This window comes from Heliconius melpomene, chromosome 11 (assembly GCF_056956725.1).
Source record: "Heliconius melpomene rosina isolate 202511_hmr_F chromosome 11, ASM5695672v1, whole genome shotgun sequence".
Taxonomy (NCBI): domain Eukaryota; kingdom Metazoa; phylum Arthropoda; class Insecta; order Lepidoptera; family Nymphalidae; genus Heliconius; species Heliconius melpomene.
Genome location: NC_140399.1, coordinates 7,606,461 through 7,623,729, shown reverse-complemented (window position 1 = coordinate 7,623,729; position 17,269 = coordinate 7,606,461). Strand labels below are relative to the sequence as shown.

The window sequence follows — 17,269 nt, the reverse complement described above, 5'->3', positions numbered from 1 at the left end:
CTTTTAAAACAAACCAACCCCAAAAAAAGAATGCAAATAAATGTTTTCTGTCCACTGAAAAAAAAAAACAGATACAAACTTACACTTTCAATTAGGTAAAAGTTCAATATTAATAACTATAATTTGTAGTATAAAAAAATGCTTAGCTATTTGATAGCTGTCATCGTTTCCATCGTGTCAGCATTAGGTTGCATATTAAATACAATTAAGCGTTCATTATACGCCTCTAGCTCTAGTAATCGTATATATTATAACAACGTTTATATCTTTTAAACTAAATTAAAAATATAACTGGCCTATTATAATAGTTTTTACGCGTTTATTAATTTCACAATTTCTCACGCACTGCGAACAATTATTATCTATGGAAATAATGATGCCGTCATAATTGCTCAATGTACGGTCATCGAGGTGTAACAGGTTGTATGTATGTGGTTATTTTTTCTTTGTGGTTCGGATTTGCTCAACTGCACGCTATGATGGTGGGTTCCATACCCTCACTTTGAGGATGTAGGCTTGTAAACATCTATATGTATATTAAATGTAATAAAACTGTATCTCATCGAACCCTTCATTTTTGAAACCCTTAATTTTTTTTATCTATTAGATTTTTTATCTATGGATATTGTCTTTAAAATGAAAATGATCACGAATCATCAAATCGAACGAATTTACCAAAAAAATATAAATTCCTTTTAGTGAAATCCACCTAAAGTCTTTCAATATCTAAAAATTTATTGTTATAATAAACCGATGTCTATTAAATTAAACTGTATTACGTTATGTTGTATATATACTTGAAGATCTTACTAAAATGTCTGAAAAAAAATAATTCTTCAACATTATTACCAATTTGTAAGAATTCTATACAGCAAATGATATAAGTAGATAAATGTTATGTACAGTATAAGTAGCACAGTTTCGTTTTTAACTTATATTCGTAATATATAATTATATGCACGCAAAGCGTACATTGTTCTAATTATACGTAATGAAACACACATGCCTATATATTACATCATTTTATTGCATTAGAATACAATGTTTTCCATTTGTTTATAACTACACTACATTTATAGCTTCCTAACTAACCTAGTGTTAAGACACTACGTTTCCCATTTTGCGCTAAATTGTGAAGGCATTTGCGTTCCCAATTTTCCACAGAATTGTGGAGGCATGAACACGCAACACCAGAATTCTGTAGAAAATGGGTAGCGGCGTGTATTAACACTATGCTCCCTGTGTTTACTCTGCGAGAAGGCCAACTGGTAGGCAAAGTAGAAGGCATGTACCATTAGTGTTTTACATAGAAAAACCATATTTTTAGTAATAATATTATTTCATTTTCTTTCAGGTATGTATGAACACCCTGGTACTCTTAGTGATAGCGACGCCGGTCGGACTCGTGCAAAGGCGGCGCAAGCGCATACGACATCGCTATTCGTGGCCTACATATATATATATTAAACAAGTATTTTTGCTATAATTTATCATTATCGAAATTAGCATTATTTTTTTATCGTATATCTGATAATAACATTCCATCATCTTATTTATTGTGTATATTGTTATTTGTGTGACGTACATATTTTCATGTACGTAGAAATGTATTTAGGTGTTAAACTTAATTTTTTTTATTATTATAGTAACACATTTAGAACTTCGTCGTGCCAGCTCCTTCGCGTTAAGGTTTTTCTTGTACTTATAATAGATGTAATTGCTTCATGTGATTGCCGAATATTCGAAATTATAGCAAAAATCTACAATGTGTAATATATGTTGAAATTTAATTGAAATTATTAAAAAAAACCATTAGATAAAAAAAATAATGAATGGAATACTTACCCCGTATCACATGTAATATAAAAATATTTACGTTAAATGAATCTTACGTAGATTTTAAATGCTAGCTAAACGTGGTTATTAGCCAATGCTATTTTCTGAATATTTGCGTATGCAAGATTATTGTATTTATATATAGTGAGGAGATGTATGGATGCGTGCATTTGATTTTTTATATAAAAATAAAATTATATGACGACTTTATTTTGTGTATTCATTTTACCTTTTCCGCATCTATATTTTATGTTTATTTTAAAGTGTTGCTAAATATGTTGTTATTTTAAAATATTGTTATAACGGCAGTAGTTCTGATGATAAGCAACTATTAGACTTTAATCTAGGAGAGAAAAGATTTTTGTTTGCCTTTGTTCAAAATTATTAAAAATACACATTTTGTCTACAGTTTTCTAGAGTTCAATTTTCTAAATAAAAGAGAACGTATGAAATTCAATAAGAATCTAAATTGACCAAGTTGAGATTTAGATTGTTTTTTTATTAACTTCACGCTGTATCTCACATTCAACAGGTTAGGCAGACGGACCTGGTGTTAAGAAACTGTTTCCCATTTTCCGCCAAGAACTAGATTTAGTTTTCTTATTTATTTAGGGAGCTTTTAAAAACGATCCCACCAATCAGCCTCATCAATTTTTATTATTAAAGCGAGACAAAAGCACATGCCAAAGTTAAAATCATAACTAAATAAATTAACAAAACTATACTCAATCCAAAACATAAAATACGAATAATCTAGAATGTTGACGGCACTAAACAGACTGGATCTATAAAACGCCCTACTAAACTGGTCGTGTTACATTTAAGCAGCCATTCTAAGCGCAGAAAGGACTCGTTTGTACGATCATTAGGGTCAAGTACGTAGAAACTAGGGGTTGCACAAACTGACAGCGAAATAAGTTCATCTGCTTGGAAAATAATGAGGATGAGGACCGCTGTGACCTTAGCTATTGTCTGTCAAATGTGTTGTTACAGTTTTTTTTTTTACATATGTTAGCAAAGAATTTGTCATGGCCGTGAAAGTAAAATGTCGTTTTTATATTTTTTTATGTATTTTGTTTTATATTAAGCTTTTAAAAGTAGGTTTAAATATATTTTATTTTGAATTTTATAAATGATATTCAATTGGAATGGCTTAATATAACCACCTTAATAGGTTCTTGCTGTTCCCTCATGAAGTAGGATAGGAAAAGAGAGTCTAGTGTTAAGACTCCGCTCTCCACTTTCCGTCGAAGTTTGAATGGGGGAACTCAACGCTGCGTCTTGCCTTGTCACCAAAGCGAAAATATTAAACATTTTATTTCCTCGAGTGGGAATCGAAGCCACAACCTGTCGCGCTTACAGTCACACGCTTTTGCACCTGCGCCACTACTGGCCTCAAGATATTACAATATAAAAACGGAGAATTTTACATTCGACAATGAGTAAGACATAAGCATTAAAAAATAAAAACTTATGTAATGTAATAAAAATAAATTAAACAGCAAGTATAACATAATAATTTCTTGAATTCCTCTTGAGTTACCTTATAAGGATATACCTACTTATAATACGGAAATATGAAACGATGGGGTAAATTTTTGCTTGTGTAATTTTTCGACCTTTTGTAAGCGGCAACCATTGTGTCGATATACAAATAAATAAATCTATAATCTAAATTATATCTACTAAATTAAACAATTAAAAGAAATAATTAAATTAAATATTATTTTGTTTTTGTACTGATTACTATTTTAGGCACTTTAAATATATTGGTTGAAATGTAATTTTGTAGTTACTAAAATGTCGGTGTGACACGAACTTTCTCATTATCATCGTGACCGAGCAAAAAGATGCAGAAAATAGACTATATAGAGAATAAAAAATAGAGATAACAAAAAGACTAAAAAAAAACTCTTACAAAAAGAATTCATACTTTTACATATCATTAAACAATTACTCACGAGCCATTACTCGTTCGGTGTATTATGTTATGTGCACATATAACACGCAGAAAGTTAACATTACGACCTTCAGTTATTCAACATTAGACAAGAACATTGCAATTACGGAATTCCGCTTCTAATTATTAACAATTCCTAGTTGATTAGTTATTGGAGATATTGTATGTGGCAGCGAACATATAAGCGTGATGGTATACTATGGGATATCAATGGTGGTTACGTTTTTTTTTATTAATTGAATCAATTTTGAATGAAATTGCAAAAAAGGGCCGTCGTGGTGAATGAGCTTGGGTGTGACTGTAACGCGACAGATTCGATTCCCACTTGAGGGAATGAATTATTATTTCTTAATATCTTCATTTCTTCGTTCTGGTACCAAGTCAAAAGCCGCAATGCCGCCATAATACGGTGGAAAGTGGGGAACGGAGTGTTTTAACACTAGTTTCCCTCTGCCGACCCTTTATATGCGGGATACAGCGTAAAGCAGATTTAATTTTGACTGAATGAAATTAATATTATTATAATAGTAAATAAATAAACTTTTAGTTAATTAAATTTGAGTCTTATTTATTCTAATGCATATCAATAAGTAATTATACACAAATATAAAATTATATTACGAGTATTATATTTTACTGATAATTAAGTTCGAATCCCAATCGAGGGAATGAACTATTTTGAATTTCTAGCTCTGGAAGAAGACAATGTGCGGCGTTGAATTCCGCTGGAAATTGGATGTTAATATTAGGTTACAGGATATAGGATACAGATAAGTTACAAAATATAAATAGTATAGTAGAGTTATATTTGGTTAATTGCTATAGGTGTGAGTTTGTATTTGGTAATCCCGAAATTTCCAAACAATAATAGGCAAGCGTTTGCTCGAGTGTGAAAATGATAGCTTAATATTACCGTCAGTAACATTAGGTGACCGTTTAATGCGGTCAGGACATTAAATTTCAAAGCTTTTAGTTTCATGCACGAGAGTTTTCACGAGATTAAACGCTATATAGACGACAATACGTATCTAAACCATATATATAAATACCTAGTATTCTGTTTAAAAGAAGATATAAAAAAAATATTTAAGAATCATCTTACGAATTTAGAGTCGCACACTTGTTCCCATACGACGGCCTCAAATTAAAAGAAGAAATTAAGAAATAATTTTCTTATTAATCTTCACGCAGCTGGGTAGACAGAGGGATTCCGCCGAATTCTGGAGGTGTTTTGAGTACGGCGGAAGGCGGACCTCAACGCCGCGCCTTGCCTTGTCACCAGAGCGAATAAATAAAAATATGTAGATACAATATTTGTAACTATAAAGTCAACTTCCACCAAGTATAACAACAGGAAAACAATTTATATTTACGCAAGACCTAGGGATGACGTACGAATCCCGCAAAACCCGTTTTGCCCCAGCCCGTTCTTTACTGCTAAATAAACGTTAGTTGTCTATTAAATAAACTTGTATACAATCCATTGCGTGGTCTCAATCTCAAATTTCCTAAAATTACTATACACTGTTATACAATAATACAAATATTTTTACTTCAATTTTTTTTTTTTTTTAATTTCTTCGCTCTATTGTCGAGGCAAAACGCGGCGTTGAATTCCACTACTCAACACGCAATGCCTCCAGAATTCGGTGGTAAGTGGTGAATGAAGTGTCTCAACACTAGGTTCCTTCTGGGTGACGACACAGACAACGACAGCGTGAAGCTGGTTTAATTTTTGTTAATGAAGTAATGTATATGTTTCATGGTCTTGTCTACCCAGTGTGATGGTTGGTGTGGTCGGTTGCGCAACCGTTGCGTGGCGCGACGCGGAAGCTCTACACTCGGCCAATAGAGCACTGCGCGTGCGCAACCGAGCTGGTGCTATACCACGATATTCATAATGAGAAATTATTTAGTATTAACATTATGTAGCATTGGTTAATTCTAATTAATTATTTAATTTTATTTATTCTCGTTTCTTCTAGTAAATAAATGAGGCCAATCGTGGCGTAGGGGCACAAAGTGTGACTGTTAATGCGTCAGGTTTTGGGTTTGATTCCCACTTGAGGAAATTAAATATTTAGATTTTGTATTTGTCATGTATTCTTTTGTATTAACAATAGCCTCCTATTGGTTACCCTGCTACATGCGGGATACAGCGTGAAGAGAAAAAAATTTTTTAGCTTAATTTCTTATAATTAATTACCTTTAATAATTAAGCCTTTGCACTAAATGTAACAAGTTAATTCTTTTTACGATTATCATTTTAAAATTTCTTATAATTTTATGAAAATGTCTTGGTTAGTTGTGTACTCGTACAGACACAGACATTAGACATTACATTTTAATATATATCTTAGTAAATGTTGTTAAAAGAGTAAATAACAATTACTATAACGCAGTAAACATTGTTGGAATGTTTTTATTACTTAGTATAAGACCTACTTAGGGTTTTACGGTCATAGCAACAAGTTAAACTTTAAGAGAACCTTCATCAAAGACGAAACTATTTTCATACTAAACTCTACGAAATACCTTTAGTTTTGTATCACATATATATGTGGAAAAGCGTTTATTGGCGATTTTATTAAAATCTTTTTTTCTACTAGTGTCTGTTAGTTCGTTTTCGTACATTTAATGGTCCTCGTACAAATGGGAGTTTATTACTAAAATAAACATTAGGCCACTAGTGGCACCAGTGTGACTGTAAACGTGACTGGTTGTAGGTTCGATCCTCACTCGAAGCAATGATATATTTATTTTAATTTATATTTTCATTTATAGGGAATAAATGCCTGGTGTCGAGGCAAAGCGTGGAATTAAGTTCCGTTACTTAAACCGCAATGAATCCCGAATTCGGTTGAAAACGGGAAGCAGATTGTCGTAACACTAGGGTCCCTCTGTCTATTCTGCTGTGTGCTGGCCTACCTGCGACAGAGTTTTGCAGGTCGATACGACTGGATCATGGGCGGTATTGGTGAAGAAAACTTAACAATTATATTACACTAGCGGACGCGCGCAGCTTCGCCTGCGTATTGCTTAGGGGTGAATTCTAATAAACCATAAAACACGTGTTCAAATTTTATAAAAATCGGTGCCGATTTAAATTTTTTTCCACACAAACTTTCAACCCCTATTTCGCCCCTTTAGGGTTAAAATTTTTCAAAATCCCTTCTTAGTGGATGTCCAGATTACGAAGATAAACATCTGTCCAAATTTCACGTTTCTACCATCAGCGGTTACGGCTGTGCGTGCGTCTTACCTCAGTCAGTGAGGACAAGTCCTTTTATATATTATATAGATTTCTAACTTGTTAGGTAACTACATACCTACATAATATAAACATAAGCTACAATTGAAATTTTTTTAGAAATCATGTATAAAGGTCACCTAGGCTTATGTAAATATGCAAAATCATATAGTTACTGTTGTTTATTATACATATGGCTTATATGATTTTTTAGGGTTCCGTACTTCAAAAAATAGAAAAGGAACTATTAAAAGATCATTTTATTTGACGTCGGTCAAGATCGTTTATATCAAGTTGACATGAATGTATCAATCTGAAATTAATATCAAATATTCAAGTTAAGCTTCTTAGTCAACGGAGTCATAAGAAACAAGCGTTTATGCCTAGTTTTTCAACATATAACATACCTATAGAGCACTACCCGTGGACCTACAATTATGAAAATTGGCAAAAATACAATTAAAGTTAGTTTTACACAAAATGTCCATACAGAACCCTTGGTATGTGGGTCCGCCTCACATTTTACCGGTTTCTTTATTCAGAAACGGTAAAGTAATTTCTTTATTGTTACATAACTGCAGCAAGTAACCAAAATGTAATATTACAGGTAATAAATAAGAGTTACATTACATGGAGATATTGAGGTTTTCAAAAATAATGATATAAATAAAGTAGAGATAGATATGTAAAGAGAGTAAAATTTGCAGTTATTTTATAAAAGAAAATCATAACCAATTTTCCTCATATCATTTCAAGAAAATAATAATAACGGTACAAATAATTATAGCTTTATCACAAATTTTAAGTATCTTTTGTATTTAGAGCGAAATGTACAGATCAGAGAGTTCTATTAAGAGGGGGGCCAGGGGTAACGTTGTCGAACTTTGTCTATTCAGATTGGGTAAATGAACATTATTAAAACAACAACAATCAAGCCGTAATCAAACCTGCAACCATCGCGTTAACAGATATTTTCCAATAAGAATCATACCTATCTTAATTTTTTTCTCAACAGTTTCTAGTTACAATCGCATATATTTACATTAATATTTTTGTTAATTAAAACAAAAAATGTTTTACATATAGATAAAATAGCAACTTACAATAAAAAGTAAATTAAATTTTAATACGGAAAAGCAATTCCCTTCGGCGATTATTCAAAGAGTAACGGCACTTGTTCATAAAATATTTAACCAGGATCGTTCAGAAGGCACGACGCAATATCATTGAATATTCTGTTACTTGGACTATAACGGCGGGGTATAATCATACAGTGTCTGCGATCTTCATTTTCAGTTTATAATTTATATGAAATAATAGCGGGGTAAATAATCATCATCATCATCATCAGCCTGTCCTCGTCCACTGCTGGACATAGGCCTCTCCAATGGCACGCCACTGAGCTCGATCTTCAGCTCTTCGCATCCCGCCGTTGCCAGCAACTTTGCGGATATCGTCGACCCATCGAGCTGGAGGACGTCCTACGGGTAAATAATAATAGCTTAAAAGTTATATCTCATAGCTCTGTCGAAATGGAACTTATTTCTTTATGTTTTTTGTCATATCGGCGTCATTCTTTGGTAAATAAAAAAAATCTTATCAGTTAATTCATTTTCTTTTTTTATTCAGCTACACATTGTATTACGCTGTATAGTGTAGTGTTAAGACACTACACTATACAGCAATATTCGTTCCTCACATTCCAGCAAATTTTCGAGGTATGTTGAGAGGCGGAACCGCAGTAGTGGAGTTCATTAATTAATTTGCATACTTAAGTTTGTCCACGTTTATAAGTTGTACCTCTTGGCTTAACTATAAATTATAATCCCGAAATTGATACGAGACTCTCGGTGGGCGAGTCCGACTCGCACTTAACCGATTTTCTAATTTCACTTCAATTCTTCACTTCAAATTAAAATCAAAAAGAAAATGACTATATTATATTGTTTTAACAAACCACTCTAAAATTATAAAACAGAGGAAGTTGTTAACACGTAAATAAATAAAAATAAATTTCAGCTTCTATTCTGTCGACATGGAGAGCGAATATAAATCGAAAAGAGAGGTTTTTAAAAAATAACGTCCGGGCCGGCGAGAACTATGAATGTGTCTACTACTGAAGTGGTGTTATTCTTCAAAGCTAGAATAATTATGCCTTTTTGTTCTGAAAGTAGCTTTAATTAGGCTTTTGTTTGGTAACAGAAAAGAAATATGAAGAGAAAAATCAATCGCATGTTGCCAGTAGTTTGTTTGTGTTTGTTAAACAACGTTTTGTTCTTGTATTGTAATAACGAGGTTTGTTTTGTTGAAACCCTTCTATTTTCTTTTTTAGAGTAACCTACTTTAGTTAACAATGTACTTTAGACGACATGGTTTTGCCTTCAAAGATAATGGTTTCTTGTTTCATATCCCAAATATATTTATTATTTATATACGAATATTTATAGCTAGTATATCTATGCCGACGTTAATATTTAGAAAAATCTGATATTTAAATAACTGATTATCTACAAATAGATTTTTATATAGAAATATATTAAATATGTCTAATCTAATATTAGAAATAACCAAACAGACCAGCAAAATCGATATAATTATATAATTTTATGAAGAAATCAGTTTCTAGTTAATTAAAAACGTCGTAATTTAACATAATAAAGACTATAGATTTCGCTAGAGATCGATTATGAGATTATTGATTCCTATACGAGTATTTCCGTAACACTTTCTATTTACACGAGGACAAAAATACACTAGAAACATCAAGATTTGGCAAATCTGTCATAATAGCCAATAGGCCAGTGCTAGGATGCTGTTAACGAAATTTAATTTGTAAGCTTGCAGACTTTCATACCGGTTGGTGGTGGTGGTGGGTTTGTGGCTCAGTGGCCCCACGACCGGCGCCCGCGCACCACTCAGTGCCAGATCGCTCTTCCGATTCGTTGATTTTTATCGGAAAACATTTAAATACTTGCTTAGTTTAGAAGGAAGTGCTGTTTTCGTGACGTATTCTTTAAATATTATAAAGATATACTTAAACGGACTGTTTATGCTGTGTTCGAATTGTGAGTATGTTTTTTTTAATTTTGTGTATTTATTGAATTTTTTTTTTTAAATTATCTGTGGATATTTGTTTTTATATTTTTTATTGGATAATATTTATTATGTAATCTGTGGCGAATTCACTAGTATGGTATGGGTTTATACATTTTTGTTTTAATAAATTTATAAAAAAGTTAAACTTTGGATTTAATATTTAATGATATAAGTATAAAGATTTAATGTTACTTAATAATAATTAATATTAATATTTAGAAATAATACTTTAAATTTAGATTTTTTTCGAAATTTTTTTGTCAATTACATAATTCTAATTTTCTAATTGATAAATTTTCATTTGTTAAGGTCATTTTAACGTAACCAGGTTAAGGCTGTGTATTTAATATCCTAAGAAAATGAATTTGTCTTAGTTATGTATTAGCATTTCGTAATCATAGTTTTCGCTCACGTAATTTAATTAGTAACTAATACTTACACAACGTGATATAACATTTTTAAATTAATTATTAATTTATGAATTATCCACTGATATAAATTATAATGGATTACGGTTGCAACTGATTAAATAATGGCCTGAAATTTATGAAATATTATTTATTTTACGAATTAATTCCGATAAAGAAAGAAATATTTTACGATATTTTTGACTGTCGAAAGCAAAAACTTTAGGTAGAGTTTCCTCATAAAATATTACCGTTCCAATTAAGTAACATTTGGGGGTTTGTGAACAACAAACGCGGTCACATTGCATAAGAAAAATTTATATAAATACATAAATATATACTAATTAAGAATTTCGTCGGTATTTCTCGAACTAAGTACAAGTTAAAAAGTAGGTAGAATTATAATAAGTGTATTAATCAGCGCCGGTATCGAGGTGAAATTGCAACGCGTAAATTACGCAAAGGCAAAAGAACTGGTCTTATTAAATTGCCGCACCATTTCAGCTTGTTTGTAAATTGTTACTCATACCGTAGAGAGATATCGAAATTTTTACACTCTCCGTGTTTTAAATATATATATGCTATGCCCGCACACAGCAACCTAGGAACCTAGTGTTAAAACACTCCGTTTTCCATTTTCCACCGAATTTCGGAGGCATGGAATTGCACAATCAGTCGCGTTTAGTAGGCCTCATCCATATAGTTGAGGCCTATAGGATATACATATATATGTATATCATTATCATCATCATTAGCCTGTCCTCGTCCACTGCTGGACATAGGCCTCTCTAATAACACGCCACTGAGCTCGATCTTCAGCTCTTCGCATCCAGCCGCTGCCCGCCACTTTGCGAATATCGTCACCCCATCTAGCTGGAGGACGTCCTACATTACGCTTGTCGAGGCGTTGTCTCCACTCTAGAACGCGCTTCCCCCAACGGTCATCGGTTCTGCGGCAAATGTGACCATTTGACCCCATTGCCACTTCAGCCTGCTAATCCTTTGGGCTATGTCGATAGCATTGGTTATATATATATAACCAATTCTATATATATATATATATATATATATATATATATATATATATATATATTTATTTTAATTTCACATACTATTTAGCTACATAAAATTTAATGAGACAACGAGAGAAGAGAATGAGAGAGAAGTAGAGCCTAATAAGTTACTCGTAGATAAAAGTACTTGTAACAGGAAGCCCCGTTATATTCAGTCGATTTTATGGAGAGAGTGACGATATAAGAATGACATTCAAATAAACGATAATATCTTGCGAAAATGTTTTTCTAAACGAAGTAATGGCGGTCGTAACGTTGAACTTTCACCGTTTATTAGCTTTGCTACCACGAGGTATGTCATGGTTCTTGCATCATTTCTAAGATAAGTTTACATTGGTGTGGAAGTTGTTGAGTGTAGTGTTAAAACTAATAGAGATAAAGAGATAGAGATGTGCATCTCGTGTGAGATAAGCAGGAATATATTATTAATCGGTTATTCTTTCTAAAGTCCTTTATGAAATTGTTACTTTTTCTCAATAAATATATCTAGCATAATTAGATGATGTACACTAAATTATTTCACAGAAATACAAGCGATTGAATGTAAACGCAACTGGTTGTGGATTCTATTCCTATAATATCTTCGCTCTGATGTCGAAACAAAGGCAAAGCGCTGCGTTAAGTTCCGCTATTTAACACACCAATGCCTCTAGAATTCGACGGAAAGTGGAAATCGGAGTGTCTTAACACTAGGCTCCTTCTATTTACCCCGTTACATGCCTGAAATGCCATGAACCTGAAAAAAAACTAATATGAACACTCTACTAAGGTTAATTTCAACAGCCTTTCGAGCGGAAATCGAACAAACATCCCAAACGATTTCGTCAACGGTGTTAAATATGTTTCTTAACAACTACACACATCTATTAAATATAGTATAGCCAAAAGCAATAAGAAGTCAAACGTTCCTCAGGAAATGGTTTTTCAGTGAAAGATGAACATCATTAGCTATCGATAGCTCTCGTGCACTCACACCCCCAATGAATTACGACATTGTGCCACTCGACGATGGATAGCAAATTCGCTTCGCTTCGCTCTTTCAGCACTTTTCTATCCTTTTCGACTTTTCTCACATATTACACGCTCGCCTAATATCCATTTATTTTCGGTTACAAATATCATACGGAAAGAATACACATACATATGTCTCTACGTAGGTACATTTGTTAATAGAATTATATTTAACTTTAATAATAATTATTATTATATTTATTTAACAGCGTCTGTACTCAAGTTATAAAAAAATAGTTATATAAAAAATCGAAAAGTCACTCACTCATCACGAAATCTCAGAAACTACATGTGCTAGGAATCTAGGAGTTATTTATAGGACGTAGGTGCTCGCTAAGACGGGAATTTGCAATATTCGACTTCTAAGGGGTTGTTTTTGGGGTTGAAAGTTTGTATGAAACTTCGTTACTACAAATGCTAGGAGTCTCAAATTTTGCATCGACGTCACTAGGACGTAGCCATGGAGACAGAAATTAATAATAACATAGGTCACGCGGGTAAAACCGCGAGCGGGCCGCTAGTTTAGTATAAAATGTAAATGGCTGAATAATTATTCCATATATTCAATAGTATAAGATTGTATAATATTAAAACGTTACATTAGGCGCGGCGTTAAGTTCTGCCACTCTACGCAATGCTTCAAGAATGCGGCAAGCGAGCATGGAAGTATCTTAATAAGAAAGGAATATTGTAACACTAGGTTCCTAAGTTCCCAGTGTAAAGCTAAAAAAACATACGTTACATAATTTTCTATGATCTATATTATAACAACATAGTTAAGTTTACAATAAAAATACATAAGCTGTCGGAAGCCGTCGCGCCGGGACGCCTTGTTCCTCGCTTCATTTAACATAACTCCTCTTATTTCCCCAGGGAACACTGACAATTTTTTTTATTGTAATATAATTTGAAATTTTCATTACCCTAATAGCTTATTTATTAAAATCATGATGTTTATAATTATATATGTATAAATAAAATAAAATAAATCAGCTTCACGCTTTATCCCGCACACAGCGGGATAGGCAGAGGGAAATTAGTGTTAAGACACTCCGTTCTCCCCTTTCCTCCGAATTTTAGAGTAGCGGAATTTAAAACCGCGGTTTGCCTCAACACCAGGGCGAAGAAACGGAAATATAAATTTAAATATTTCATTTCCTCGAGTGGGCATCGAACTCACAACCACTTGCTTTTACAGTCACACTTCTTGCCCCTGCGCCACGACTGGCCCCATTGTTAGTTCATATTTTCATAAAGTCTTAGTGTTTCATAGAATTTAGAATAAGTAGTTTATTTTCTTTTATTACCCTTATCCAATAATACTTTTGGATGTAGGGACGGGTTGAAAGGACCCTTTAAAAATAAATGGAAAGTTCTACGAGTATTACAATCCTGAACAAAAAGGATGCATACATTTAAAGCCTGGAGCAGGTTGTAACTCTTTAATATTAAAACAGCTTGATTTTAAATTTTATTACATTTCGAGAAAGTTCTGTAATCTCAAAACTGAATGGAATTTAAGATTGAACATTAATTAATTCTTACATTTCTATTTTACTATATTTGAGGCTACAAGTGTGTGACTGTAACTGACAGTTACAGGTTCAATTCCCGCTCTAGTGTTGAGGCAAAGCGCGACGTTAGATTCCGCTACTCACCACGCAATGCCTTCAGAATTCGGGGGAAATTAGAACGGAATGTTCTTACACTAGGCTCTCTCTGCCTTATTTGCTACATGGGTGACAAGCGTGAAGCTGGAAAAAAAAATCTATTTTCTCCTCATTACATTTATCCGTAATGTTTCAAAGGTTGTCTGGTAGAGATTGCTTAAAGCAATCTTATTGCCTTTGCATACGTGTTTTTCTTTCAATTTTTTTTGTGTTGTTCTTTTTATATATTTCTTTTATGTGTGCAATAAAGTATATTCTATTTTATTCTATTCTATTATAATTTAATTTAGAAGAATTCATTAGCAGTATCTAAATTATTTAAACAATTATTTAAATTATCTTATAAAACCTGAGCAGTAAATATGTAAGTACGTATATTAAACCTACTAAAACGTTCTTTTTTCGTCCCAATTCATGAAACATTCATTTATTATAAAGAGATCGTTTCAGTTGATATTGATCTTACTGAAGTCAATGACAAATATAACAATTCAAATTATCTATTTGAAGTTGCCAATTTCAGATTTGATTATTTGTATTTTAAACTTTATTATTTGTATTTAAAACGCGTTTCTATTTCATAGTTTTTAATTTATTTCGATAAAAAAAAATAAAGAATAAAAATGAAGAGTTTGAGGCCGTCGCGTCGTGGCGCAGGGATACAAGGGTGTGACTGTAACACGATGGTTTTAGGTTCGATCCCCATTCGATGAAACGAAATATTAACTTAAATTTATATGTCCGTTTCTTCGCTCTGGTATCAAGGCAAATATCTCGGCGTTGAATTCCGCCACTCAACACGCAATGCCTCTGGAATTCGGCGGAAAGTGGGGAACGGAGTGCGTCGACACTGTGTTCCCTCTGCCTACCCTGCTGTGTGCGGGGTAACGCGTGAAGCTGATTATTGATTATTTATTGTTTATAATAATTTCGTAATTTTCATAAGTGCACGAACCACAATGAGAAATATATTTGTATTGATAAGATGAAAACCAATATATTATCATTATTTGTTAATATAATTATTGTTTTCTGCTTATACATATAGTATCAGTATAAAATCTAAAGTTTTTTAATCAAATAATGGATCAGGTTTACGCTGTATCCCGCACACAGCAGGATACGCAGAGGGAACCTAGTGTTAAGGTATTCCGTTCTCCATTTTACGCCGAATTCTGGAGGCATTGCGTGTTAAGTGGCGGAACTCAACGCCGCGACACCAGAGCGATGAAATGAAAATATAAATTTAAACAAATATTTAGCATCTCTGTAAATTCTCTGAAATATTTGGCAAGAGAGAATGCTAAGTATTAAATATTTTTAATACACTTAAAAAGTTATTCCACACTTGGAAAAGAAAAACACTTATTTAGAAAACGTATAAAAATTTGGTAGCGTAACAAGATAAATATGTAACATAGATTTAAAGTCCTTTACCGTACATTGTCCCGGAACAAGAGAATTCTACGAGTACGTAGACGCGAGCCTGAAATGCCTGAAACAGCATACGTGATGACCAGCGACGTATGCACATCCAAATACCGGCTGCGACAGTTGTGGCCACTACGACCGTATGCCATTCATCTCGGTCGCATTACATATTCAATGTCTCCCACATGACGATTTTAGCTAACCGCACTGTAGAAAATTACGTTGTAAATCCCAATTTACCAGAATTTTTCATTTAAAAATACCAATTTATTATTTTTATATCTTCGCTTTGAAGTAGAGGCAAAGCAAGGCGTTATGTTCCGCCACTCAACACGCAATTCCTTCAGAATATGTTTAAAGGTCTTAACAGGTAGACTATCCTGTTACATGCGGGTTACAGCGTCAAGCTTCATTTAAACACTGAATAATTCCTCATGAGAATTTTCGAGAGGTACTGTTACATCCATATTTTGTACAATATATTTTGCTGTTGGCCTACATACATTAGATTCTGCTAGTAAAGATAAGCAAAGCCTTCTATGCAAAATGGGGGAAATTGGACAAAGGAATAGAAAAATGAATGCCTTTGCTTAATAATATTAAACGTTACCTCTATGGCTTTTTACAGAGGGAAGTTTAGGTTTAGGTAGGTAGGTATTTAAAATAGATACAGCAAAGAAAAATTCAATTATATTAATAGTCTATCTAAAAATTTTTATTAAATAACGATAACTTCGATCAATTTCATTCTGGTGGTATGGTATGGTTCTTTAAATCTGGCGTTCCGAGCGTGCCAGTTGAGCACATATCACTTCGCCAATGTCACATTGTATGGAGAAGACACGAAGGAGGTTGTACGGTAAAAAATAGACAATGTTACACGATAGGAAAATGCATGTAGAAAAAAAAAAGATCCAGTTAAAAATTGCCTTCACCTACAAATAAAGTTAAAATTATTATAATACATTATATACAAAACACAGAGATTAGTAATAAGAAATATAATACAAAGGTTAGCTTATAATTTAATTTTGTTATATCTAATATATTTACATAAAAATTTACAAAGAGGACTAAACACAAACATTAACAAACATTGAACATTAAGAGGACGGGGAACTTTATGAGGAAGGACGTCATATAAGGGACGGATTAGCTTCGGGCAAGTGAAAAGGATGTGAGGAGGGGAACCGTCGTCTAGGCCACATTCACACAGTGAGTGGTCCCTGACCCTGATCTTAGCTAGGTGCACAGGCGTACATGCATGTCCTAGGCGCAAGCGACAAATAGTTGATATAATCCTCCGTTCAGTAAATCTTTGGGAGAAAAACCAAGGTCGCCTGGGGATATTAGGTTGAATAGCACCATAGAATTTACCTTTCTGAGATTTTGACAATTCCCAGAATTCAGACCATGACACATCCAAATGAGTTAATGCAAGAGACAACAGATCCTGGGCCGAAATAGAAGAGTGATCTGAATTACCACACTGGACGGCCAATTTTGCGCACGAGTCTGCAGATTCATTCCCACTT

General features: G+C 33.2%; 2 protein-coding genes across 4 annotated transcripts in view; both read left to right on the top strand.

Moving 5' to 3' along the window:
* The window catches only part of LOC146534678 (formin-binding protein 1-like), a 41,107-nt gene extending 39,061 nt beyond the window's left edge, over positions 1–2,046 (top strand). For all 3 annotated transcript variants that reach the window (XM_085192977.1, XM_085192976.1, XM_085192975.1), the window contains one exon: positions 1,355–2,046. The gene's annotated coding sequence lies outside the window, so the exon portion shown is untranslated. The remainder of the gene's footprint in view (positions 1–1,354) is intronic.
* A 7,873-nt stretch (positions 2,047–9,919) lies between these two features.
* LOC146534677 (nose resistant to fluoxetine protein 6-like) overlaps positions 9,920–17,269 on the top strand; it is a 57,790-nt gene continuing 50,440 nt past the window's right edge. Inside the window, exon 1 of the mRNA XM_085192773.1 lies at positions 9,920–10,111. The gene's annotated coding sequence lies outside the window, so the exon portion shown is untranslated. The remainder of the gene's footprint in view (positions 10,112–17,269) is intronic.